Genomic DNA, 9,541 nt, shown 5'->3' with positions numbered 1-9,541 from the left:
TGTTTTGCTGCTTCTGCTCTTATATGTCTTATATGTCACATGACACTCACAGGCCAGTGTTTCCCAATTATCAGTGCTTATACTGAAGGGGACAGGTTAGGTTACCCAAAAACCTGTGTAGTCACCTCCCCCCAACCAGGTCTCAAGACTTTTAAATTAATTTCTGAGGATTCACTAGCTAAAAAAGCATTAGCTAGCATTAGCTTTGCTGTAATTTAAAAGTCTTGAGGCCTGGTTGGGGGGGGGGTGACTACACAGATTTTTGGGTAACCTAACCTGTCCCCTTCAATAATGCATTTTTAAAAAATTGCTTTGAGAGCATCTTTAAACCTCTTATTATTCACTGGTATTTCACTTTCAATTCTGAAGTTGCTTTGGAAAATGATAATTAGGTATCCAAACAACATGACCAGTCCAACGAAGAATCATTGCTTCGACAACGGTGATCTTTGTTTCTTCCAGCACACTGATATTAGTTCACTTGTCTTCTCAAGTGATGTGTAAAATTGTTTGGAACCACCGTTGATGGAATCTTTTGAGGAGTTGGAGATGGAGTTTATGTGGGCCATGTTTCACAAGCATACAGTAAGGTTGCTAGTACAATAGCTTTGTAAACAAGCACTTTGGTTTCCCTGCGAATGTCGCGGTCCTCAAACACTCTGCACTTCAATCAGGAGAAACCTGCACTTGCAGAGCTCAGGTGATGCTTGATTTCCGGCATCAATGTTGGCCCTTGTGGAAAGATAACTGTCTAGGTAGGAGAAGTGATTGATATTTTCCAACGTTACACTATTAAGTTCGATTTGTGGCGCTACAGAGGGGTTGTTTTGTGCTTGTTGGTACAGCACTTTGGTTTTTTGGATGTTGAGCGATATGCCAAGCTTTTTGGTAGCTTCTGTGAAGATATTTAGAATGGTTTGAACGTCATCCTCTGAGCGTGCACACACTAAGTTGTCATCAGCATACTGAAGCTCTATGACGGAAGTTGCGGTAACCTTACTCTTTGCTTTCAGCCTGCTCAGATTAAATAGCTTTCCATCTGTTCAATATATGATTTCTACCCTGGTGGGGAGTTTCCCTTCAGCAATGTGAAGGATCATCCACCATCATATTATCATGGAGGAGCTAAAGGATGTTCACAAATTTATCTGGGCAGCTGATTTTCAGAAGCACAATCCATAGGGGAGTGCAATTTACAGTGTCAAAGGCCTTAGTCAGGTCAATAAATGCCATATACAGAGATTGGTTTTGCTCTCTGCATTTTTCTTGAAGCTGTCAAGCAGGGAAAATCATATCTGCTGTCCCCCTAGAAGGTTGAAAACTATTTTGGGATTCAGGAAGTGTATCCTTGGATATAGTTAGGAGATGGTTTGCCAAGATCCTTACAATAATTTTGCTGGCTGCAGCTAATAAAGAGATGCTTCGATAATTTCCGCAGTCCATTCTGTCATCTTTTTTAAAAAAGATTGATTTTTTTGGTATCCCTAAAGTCTGCTGGAATCTCCTCTCTCTCCCAGATTTTGTTGTTGTTAAAATTTTATTCATTTTCAATAACAATCTTCCTATTAATGACAAATTAAATCAGTCCAAATTACAATAATACCACCAATTATATATTCCAATTATAAAGATTTTGGGCGGGACTTCCCATGTTCCAGATGTCTAGAGATGATCGTCCTCATTCATGTCTCTGCATTTTCGGCTATTTTTCAAATTCAAAACTAATATTATCCATCCTTATTCTCAGTCTGATCAGTCGTCGTTTCTGTGGCTCACATATTCTGTAGCAAAGTTTTTACAATGTTAACACACAGGAGGCATCCCCCCCCCCATCTTATTCTCTGTCCAATTATATTGGTGTTCAGTCCTCTTATATCTCCTTTGTTCGTCAAGTTCTCATTAAAGGCACTGGGCTTCGTTCCAAAAATAGAGTTTATAAATGGCAAGTCAACAAGTTCTCTCTGATGTCTCTTAATGAGTTGATGTCCGTATATGTCTGTATATAATGCTGCATTGTGGGGCATGCTTCCCAGCTGTATATTATGTGAGAATTATTAAAAGTCCTCAAAGAACAAAAGGAAACCCCCCCCCCCAGCTCCTCCGGGCCCTAGAAGAGGGATCCAGCACACTCTGTCCTTCTGTCCACAATTTCTGTCCACAATCATGTATAAAATAATCCATACAAGCAGATGTATTTTAGAACAAAGTACACCCCAAGTCCAAAGGAGTTCTTTTCCATAAGAATTCCTTTCTTTTTGTAACTGTTCAATAATGATCGCCATTTTGTTTCCGTCTTCAGCCCAAGCTGCCATATCTGATCTTGTTTTGCCAGCTCTAATTCTCATTAAAGTTCTCCTTTGAGGGCTGTGTATCATACATTCAATTATAATTTTCGCCTCTTGTGTTTCATTTTAAGTAATTAAATTCTTTCTGGCTGAGCTTCGCCAAATCATGATGTAATATAGCAAGTATGGTAAGATAGTGGTTGCTCACCTCCTTCACCAACATTTCAAGATGAGAGTCAATTTAAAGTCCAAAATTCAGCATCCAAAGACTGTATAATTTGGTAGTTTTTTTCTTTTTTCTCCTCCATTTGGAACATGCCTATTTTTTGTGAAAAACTTATTATTTAAAAAAACAGGTGTCTCTTGCATGTAGGAGTGGCTCTGGAGAGTGCCAGCCGTGCTGTGCTCTTAGACCCAGCGTCCTCCCACACCCTGGGGAGTCTGCCCCCCATATTACCCCCATATCAACCCTGAATTACTGGCACGACTGGGGTCCGTTCGTGTGGGAGGCAGCCATTTCCCACAGCAAGAAACCAGAAGTCCTCTCCCAGATTTTTTCGATTGAGCTTGTGAAGTTGTTGTGTAAGTTCAATTCTGCCCACTTTGATTACTTTGGCAGGTATATCATCAGGTCTGCTGGCTTTGTTTTTCATTTGGTTAATAGCTGTACACAACTCTCCCAGATCTGGAGATACTGCAAGCGCATTTCTACTTTGTTTTTCTGCAGTTTGTGAGAGGACCTCAGCAGTACAGGGGAGTTGCAATTAGGGAGATGCTCACAATGTTCTTTCCAGCACAGTGCAATAGCTTCTTTACCATTTAAAAGTGTGGTACTGTCTATTGAGTATAGGGGGCATATGCCATGATTTATTGGCCCAAAGAGGCTGTAAAGAAACTCTGTGCATCATGAGTGTTGGCTAAGTGCTGGATTTCTTGAGCTTTTTTTATCCACCAGGTAGTCTTTAGTACTCTGGTTCTTATTTGAACTTCAGCCTTTCACAACCCCATCAAAACTGGTGCACTTTTTCCAGCACCTCCACATACACAGCCAGCTTGTCTCACAATTCTTTGTGCAAGGTATCCTTGGGCAGTGCCTAGTTCAGGGCAACATCAGGCTGGCTGGGGAGACTGAACTTGTCCCTTGGGTAGAAAGTGGACAGGCTCTCATGCTGCTGCTCCTTGAGCTTGAAGAGCCCTTCCAGGCTGCAGGTGTTGGGCATGGGGCCCAGACTGTTGGAGAAGATGTACTTATCCACCTCCCTTTTCCAAGCCTCAGCATCCACACTTGCAACAAAGACCCACAGCTGTTCTCTATGTGTGACTGATCTTCCTGGTGGGTACCTGCATTCAGATGGTACTTCTCTTGCTATAAAAAGTTCCATGTTGTTTTAATAAGTTTTTAACACCTAATGTTGTTCAGCCTGTTGTTGTTGTTGTTGAGCAAATTCTTTTCTCAAGCTCTCTTCTGTCTCTCATGGGGGAGATTCCATGTTATTTTTGGCATGTTCAAATCATGATTCAGCTATGCTTTTTGTCTCCTGGAGTTTCACAAAGTTTGTGAGATGTCTTTTATTGCTTTGTGAAGGACATTGATATCCAGGCATGATATGCTGCCCTAAACAGCCTGGGAACATGATATCTAAAGGTTTTTATTATTATTATTAAGAAAATGTATAAACAGCTTGCTTTTAAAATAAATAGATCTCCAGGCAGTGTACAAGTTCAATTTTACATGAAACACAGAAATCAATTAAAGCCAATATTCAAAGCACCATTTTTATGAATAATGGAACTGGCACATTCTGCATCTTTTAGAAATTGATCTTTTAGTGTGTCAGCACCTGCACTTTGGAACTCCCTGCTTATTGACCTCAGACAGGAGCTTTCACTGTACTCTTTTCATTGACTGCTAAAATGTTTTTGTTTAGACAAGCCCATGCAGATATGTAGAATATTGGTGTGTGTTGTAATCTGCTTTTAGTTTACTGCTGGTTTTAATTTTATAAAATATTTTAAACAGTTGTTTTTAACTGTTGTTTTCTCTTTGCAAATCACTTTAAGGTTTGTTTGTTTTGTTTGTTTTTTGCAATCAAGTGGTGTATAAATTTTATGAAATAAATTAAGAAAATTATTAAAAACAAGGATAAAAATAATCAGTAAAACATTTAAAGCAGCTGTAACTTAGATTATTTGCCTGGATAGATTTGCTGAAACAGAAAAGTTTTCAGCAAGCACCTAAAAGAGTACGGTGGAGGTGCCTCCCTCGTGTCAATAGGCAGGGAGTTCTGCACAGTGCTTTTTTTCTTAAAAAAAGAAAATGTTTAGGGGTACTCTCATTTTCCTACTCATATTGAAATACTGCCCCTCAATGAGGCCAAACTTAGATTCACAAAATGTTTAGGGGTATGCATACCCTTGCGTCCCCTCAGGAAAAAAAAGCACAGCATAGGTGTTGCCACACAAAGCAATGACTCCTTGTCAGTTCAGAACAAACTTTGATTGCAACGCTCATTTAAGTTCAACTTGCCCATCCACTGTGATCTTCAGGCAGGTACCTCCACCTCTGGAGTTGAAGCATGTAGAGAGAATTGTTTTCTGTTGTTGCATCCTGGCTCCTCTTCATGCTCTCCTAGGAAGCTTGCCTGGCCCTTGTTTGGGACACCAGGAAAAGGCCTTTCTCTTTCCCCAGAGCATTGCAGATAACTGATCAGCTATTTTAACCTCCGGTGCTGTTCTGTTAATGCTCTTTTCCTGCTAATTTATTCTTATTTATTGCTTTGCTGTTATTGCATGGCTTATTGGGTTATATTCGCTGCTGTTAAAAACCACTCCACAACATCTTTTTTAATAAAAAAGAATAGAAATAACTGTTTGGGGCTCTGCTCTGGGTGCCCCGATCTAAGGACCTCCCTCCTGAGATGCATTAGCCTGCCACCAACGCTTCTGTCCTTTTGGTAACATGTTGAAAAAAACAGTCTTCTTCTGTCAAACTTCTCTGATGATCAAACACATCAACCAGATTTTTATTTTTAATGGTTGCCTAGCTGAGCCGTTTTAGATGCCTATATGGTTTTAGGCTGTGTGGGTTTTTCCTGGCCTGTTTACTATGGGATTTTACACTGTTTGCAAATGGAGTCAGCTACCTGCTCAGTGTGGTGGACAGATGTGGGGGAGAGTGGAACAAAAGGGGAGGGTATAAAACATTTGTTATATCCCCTATCACATGTCAGCACAATACTTCAGGGCTCTAAATTTGCTTGTGGTCAATCTATGTCTCCTTTTTATCCATAATCCTAAATTTTTGCCTTAAACAGCCATTGGAATGTGGCCCTTCAACCTCTTTTGGATGTGAGGCCTCAGACTATCTGAAGCCATTTTAATGGCAACAGTGCCTTGGAGCACACACAGAGTGCCTCGCCTTCAACACTAAACACAGTCCACATCTCACAACCTTGGGACAAAGAGATGGACATCCTGACCAGCTTTCAGGCAGATTTGACTCCTGGGCACCACCACCTAAGCCAGCCTAAGTTACTGGTTTACCTAAAGAGCATCTTGCAACTTCCCTTTAGATGGGGGAGTGAGCAAGGTCTGATTATGCTCCTTTGCAGGGTTCTTTTTTTAAAGGTGGGGGATCCTCAACAGCTCTTCATCACCTTCTTGGAGGGGAAGTTCACTTCTCTGGCCACCCATCACTGCAATAGTCAAGAGTTCCCCATTCTCCATCCCCATTCATTGGCCTTTCTGCATTCCAAGAGGTTAAGCTGGACCCTTTGCTCATCTGGCTGTTTTGTTTGCTGGTTTCATTTATTTATGTATTTACAGGCTGCGACCTCAGTCTCTGCACTCTCCTTCCCCTACACACACACACACACACACACACACACACACACACACACACTTTCTGTCGTCCCTCCTTTGATAGGCTCTCTGTCTCCCAGCACCCAGCATCTAAGTGAGCACTGCTGATCTAGGATTCATCTGCTGCAGCTGCAATCCAATGGGTGTCAAGTACTATAGTATTCATGAGTGGGAAACAATGAGTATTATTTTGTGGCTCCCATTTCTGCTTGCAGCGGAAGGCAAAGGCCCAGGATGTTGGGCTCTTAAACAACCACTTTAAGAAGCCAAGGCCCCTACTGTTGAAAGGCTATGTGTGTGAGAGGATGTTTGTGTGTGCACCTGCTATTTAAAGTGAATTTAAGTAGCAACATTTTCCTGCAACGTTCCTATACAAAGACACAAGTCTTCATCTGTTACCACCTAGCACCACTACCCCCAACCATCTTTGGAGCGGCTGTGTATACACCCCTCAAAGGTTGTATTTTAAAAGTTGTAAAATGGTTCCAAACATATAACATATGCCTCTGCTTTGAAGGCCTGCAGTGCAGAGTGTGTGCGTGTTTTAAAAAGCTAATGCTGCAATATTGAAGTAAAAATCTTATCCTTTGTGGGGCTTACTGCTGAGTAGACATGTGAGGGGTGTGTGTGTGTTGGGGTGTGTGTTTTAATCAACTTCAACTACAGATTTACTTGGATTCTATATGAGCATGTGTTTCCTGCATGCTGAAAATCAATTACTCCTTTAAATATGTGGACATAATTAAAAAGGCACCATATGATCTGTGAAATATTGTATATCAGACCTGCAGAAATTAGTATCCCTTCCTAACACTTCCTCTCTGTTCACTTTCACAAAATCTTATAGCAAGAAAAGAAACACAAGGGTGATAGGTGCTTTGCAAAATACAGTTCACAACAAACCTTTAAAATTGTGTGCTTCATCAAGGCTGCTTCATTTTTAAAAGACAGAGAGAATGGACGCCTGATTGTTTAGGATAATATCCTTGTCCAACTTTTATTTTTATTTTTAAAGAATGAATAGAAATATTCTCTCTCTCTCTCTCTCTCTCACACACACACAAACACACACACACACACACACACACACACACACACACACACACACACCATTAGCTGACTAAACAGCTTGGCTTCCTTAACTTTGGGCCCAGGCTTTGGGTTGCTGTGTCTTTAAGAGATGGCCGGCTCCAGGTTGCAGCTGCTGTTTCTGAGCTCTGAAGAGAGCGGGAGATTCATTACCCCCTAAAACACAATGGACATTTATCACCCTGTGGTGTTATTCAAATCCAGTACCAATTGCAGACCATCCCCATTCTTTGCTAGCCCTCCTCTGCAACACACTTATTGTTGCCGGGCTCCAGTAAAAACCCTGCTCCAGCCAGACCCAGCCTTCAGTTAGCTGCTTCCTGAGCGACTTCGTGCATCACAGCTCCGGAGGCCTTTTCTGGACCAAGCCAGAGGATGCTCTGCCTCGCCGGCGCGCTCTCGTCTCCTGCATCCCCGGCAGCGAATGGGAAGCCGGCAGTGGATGCTGCTCGCTCGGACGGATTTGCGGGAAGCATCAAAGGATACAAGGCAGAGAAGGAGGGGGGGGAGCGAAGGGGGCAGAGGGGGGGCGCGGGTAAAATAAATAAAATAAAAACCTATCCAGAGGCAAAACAACCCGCGCAGGAGATTTGGGAAGGGGAAAATTTGGAAGGAAAACACCCAGCGTCTTGATATTCCGGCCCGCTTCCCCCCCTCGCGCCCCGCTCAAAAAAGTCACTTGGGGATATCTGCGAGCTGCTGCAGAAAGGTCTTGGCCAAGATCCACGTGCACGCTGCCTGGCTCGGAAGGAAAGGGGTAACAGGTGTAAGGATGGAAGGAACTCGGCTGGCAATTGCGGGTTCTCCACGTTGCATGGATTGGCAATGCGGGGGAGTGGAATCGTGCTTAGATATTGCTTCGACAGTAACTTTTGTAGACCAGTGTTAAAAAATACTGTATACTATTATTATTATTGTTGTTGTTATTACTATCTATTATGCTGCTCTCGTTTTTGTTTTAGTGCTTTGGTTTCTGGATGCTTGCCCCCACTTTCCTATCGGTAGGCGATTGATACTCACCGGTATCTGGATGAAAAAATCTAAGGCATTCCAGGGGGTGAAGGGAGAGAGATAGAGAGTAATTGAGTGCACATACCAAACTAACGGATCAACAGCTGTGTCTGTTGGGATCCAGTCGCTCCTGCTTCAAATTGCCGCGCCTGTGTTTTGTTTTGCTTTCAAGTAATTATCATTATAATCGTCATCAGTGGTTTGTGGGGGTTTCAAAAATATTAATGCTTCCCCTCTCTTTCTTTCTCTTGTCATCTGGATTGACTCTTATATAATCTGACTAGTGAGATTTTAATTTTCACACGTGTGTGTGTATATATGTGTGCCTGCGTGGGGAGGGGTGGTGGTTTGTAATATTTTCCTCTCCGCTAGCGACTCCACTTTAGGTTTACTAGACCAGTTCTGTGGGACCCATCTCCTTAGAATCAGCTGAGATGAAATTTCAATCTCCATTTGGACCCTTTCTGCAGTTTTCTAGACTAGAGGGCAAGCTGAGTCTCAGATGAGAGGTCTAACTATTTCAAGGGGAAAGATAAGCAAATGAGCGCAGAAACACTTCTATACAAAAGAAGTGAGGCTTTTCTAATTCGGATACCCGTAGATTCAAGTCCAGGGTGTTTATTACAGCAATAAAAAATAAAACACCGGACCACTGCAAAGATAAACCTTTAGGTTTGGTACCAGGAGGGAGAAAGAGACAGGCGACGTAATGGACCATTTGCTGCTCATCTTTTGAATCCCATTTTTGATCATGCAATTGAAACAGAGAAATGAAATAATGTGGTCAGGATTCGATAGTGCAAGAGAGCCTGCACAATGTTGTTATGAAGGGAGGGGGATTTCATCCTGAAAATTGGATGCCTGGCCTTTGCTGCTGGAAGCAGGAAAACTGCATCTAATTTTTACGGAGGAAAAACTGGATCTGGAAAAAGAGTGAGGATTCTGGAAGAGAATCCTAACTGCATTTCCTTCTTTCTGGTCCTGTTACACCAAGCTGGGAATGAAATGGTCCAAAATGCAGAACCACTATATTTATTTCACACACACGAATTTTCTTTTTTAAAACAATCATTTTGAATTTTTGTGACAAGGTGGTGGTGGTTGGAGATTGAAAATGTGTTCTCCGGAGGATGTTGGGCATCTCGGAGCCTGGCAACCTGTTCCGAGATCCCATTAAAAAAAGAGAAAAGAAAGAGTTTTATCCCGAAGGTGATATCTTTCACTGCACCCACGAGGAAGGGGGTCCACAGTGATCTCTTCAAATCTTCTGTGGGGTTTATGTGTGGAAGGGAGTG

This window comes from Podarcis muralis, chromosome Z, assembly GCF_964188315.1.
Source record: "Podarcis muralis chromosome Z, rPodMur119.hap1.1, whole genome shotgun sequence".
Classification (NCBI taxonomy): Eukaryota; Metazoa; Chordata; class Lepidosauria; order Squamata; family Lacertidae; genus Podarcis; species Podarcis muralis.
The sequence above is the reverse complement of the archived record's forward strand: the minus strand, read 5'-3'. Positions refer to the sequence as shown.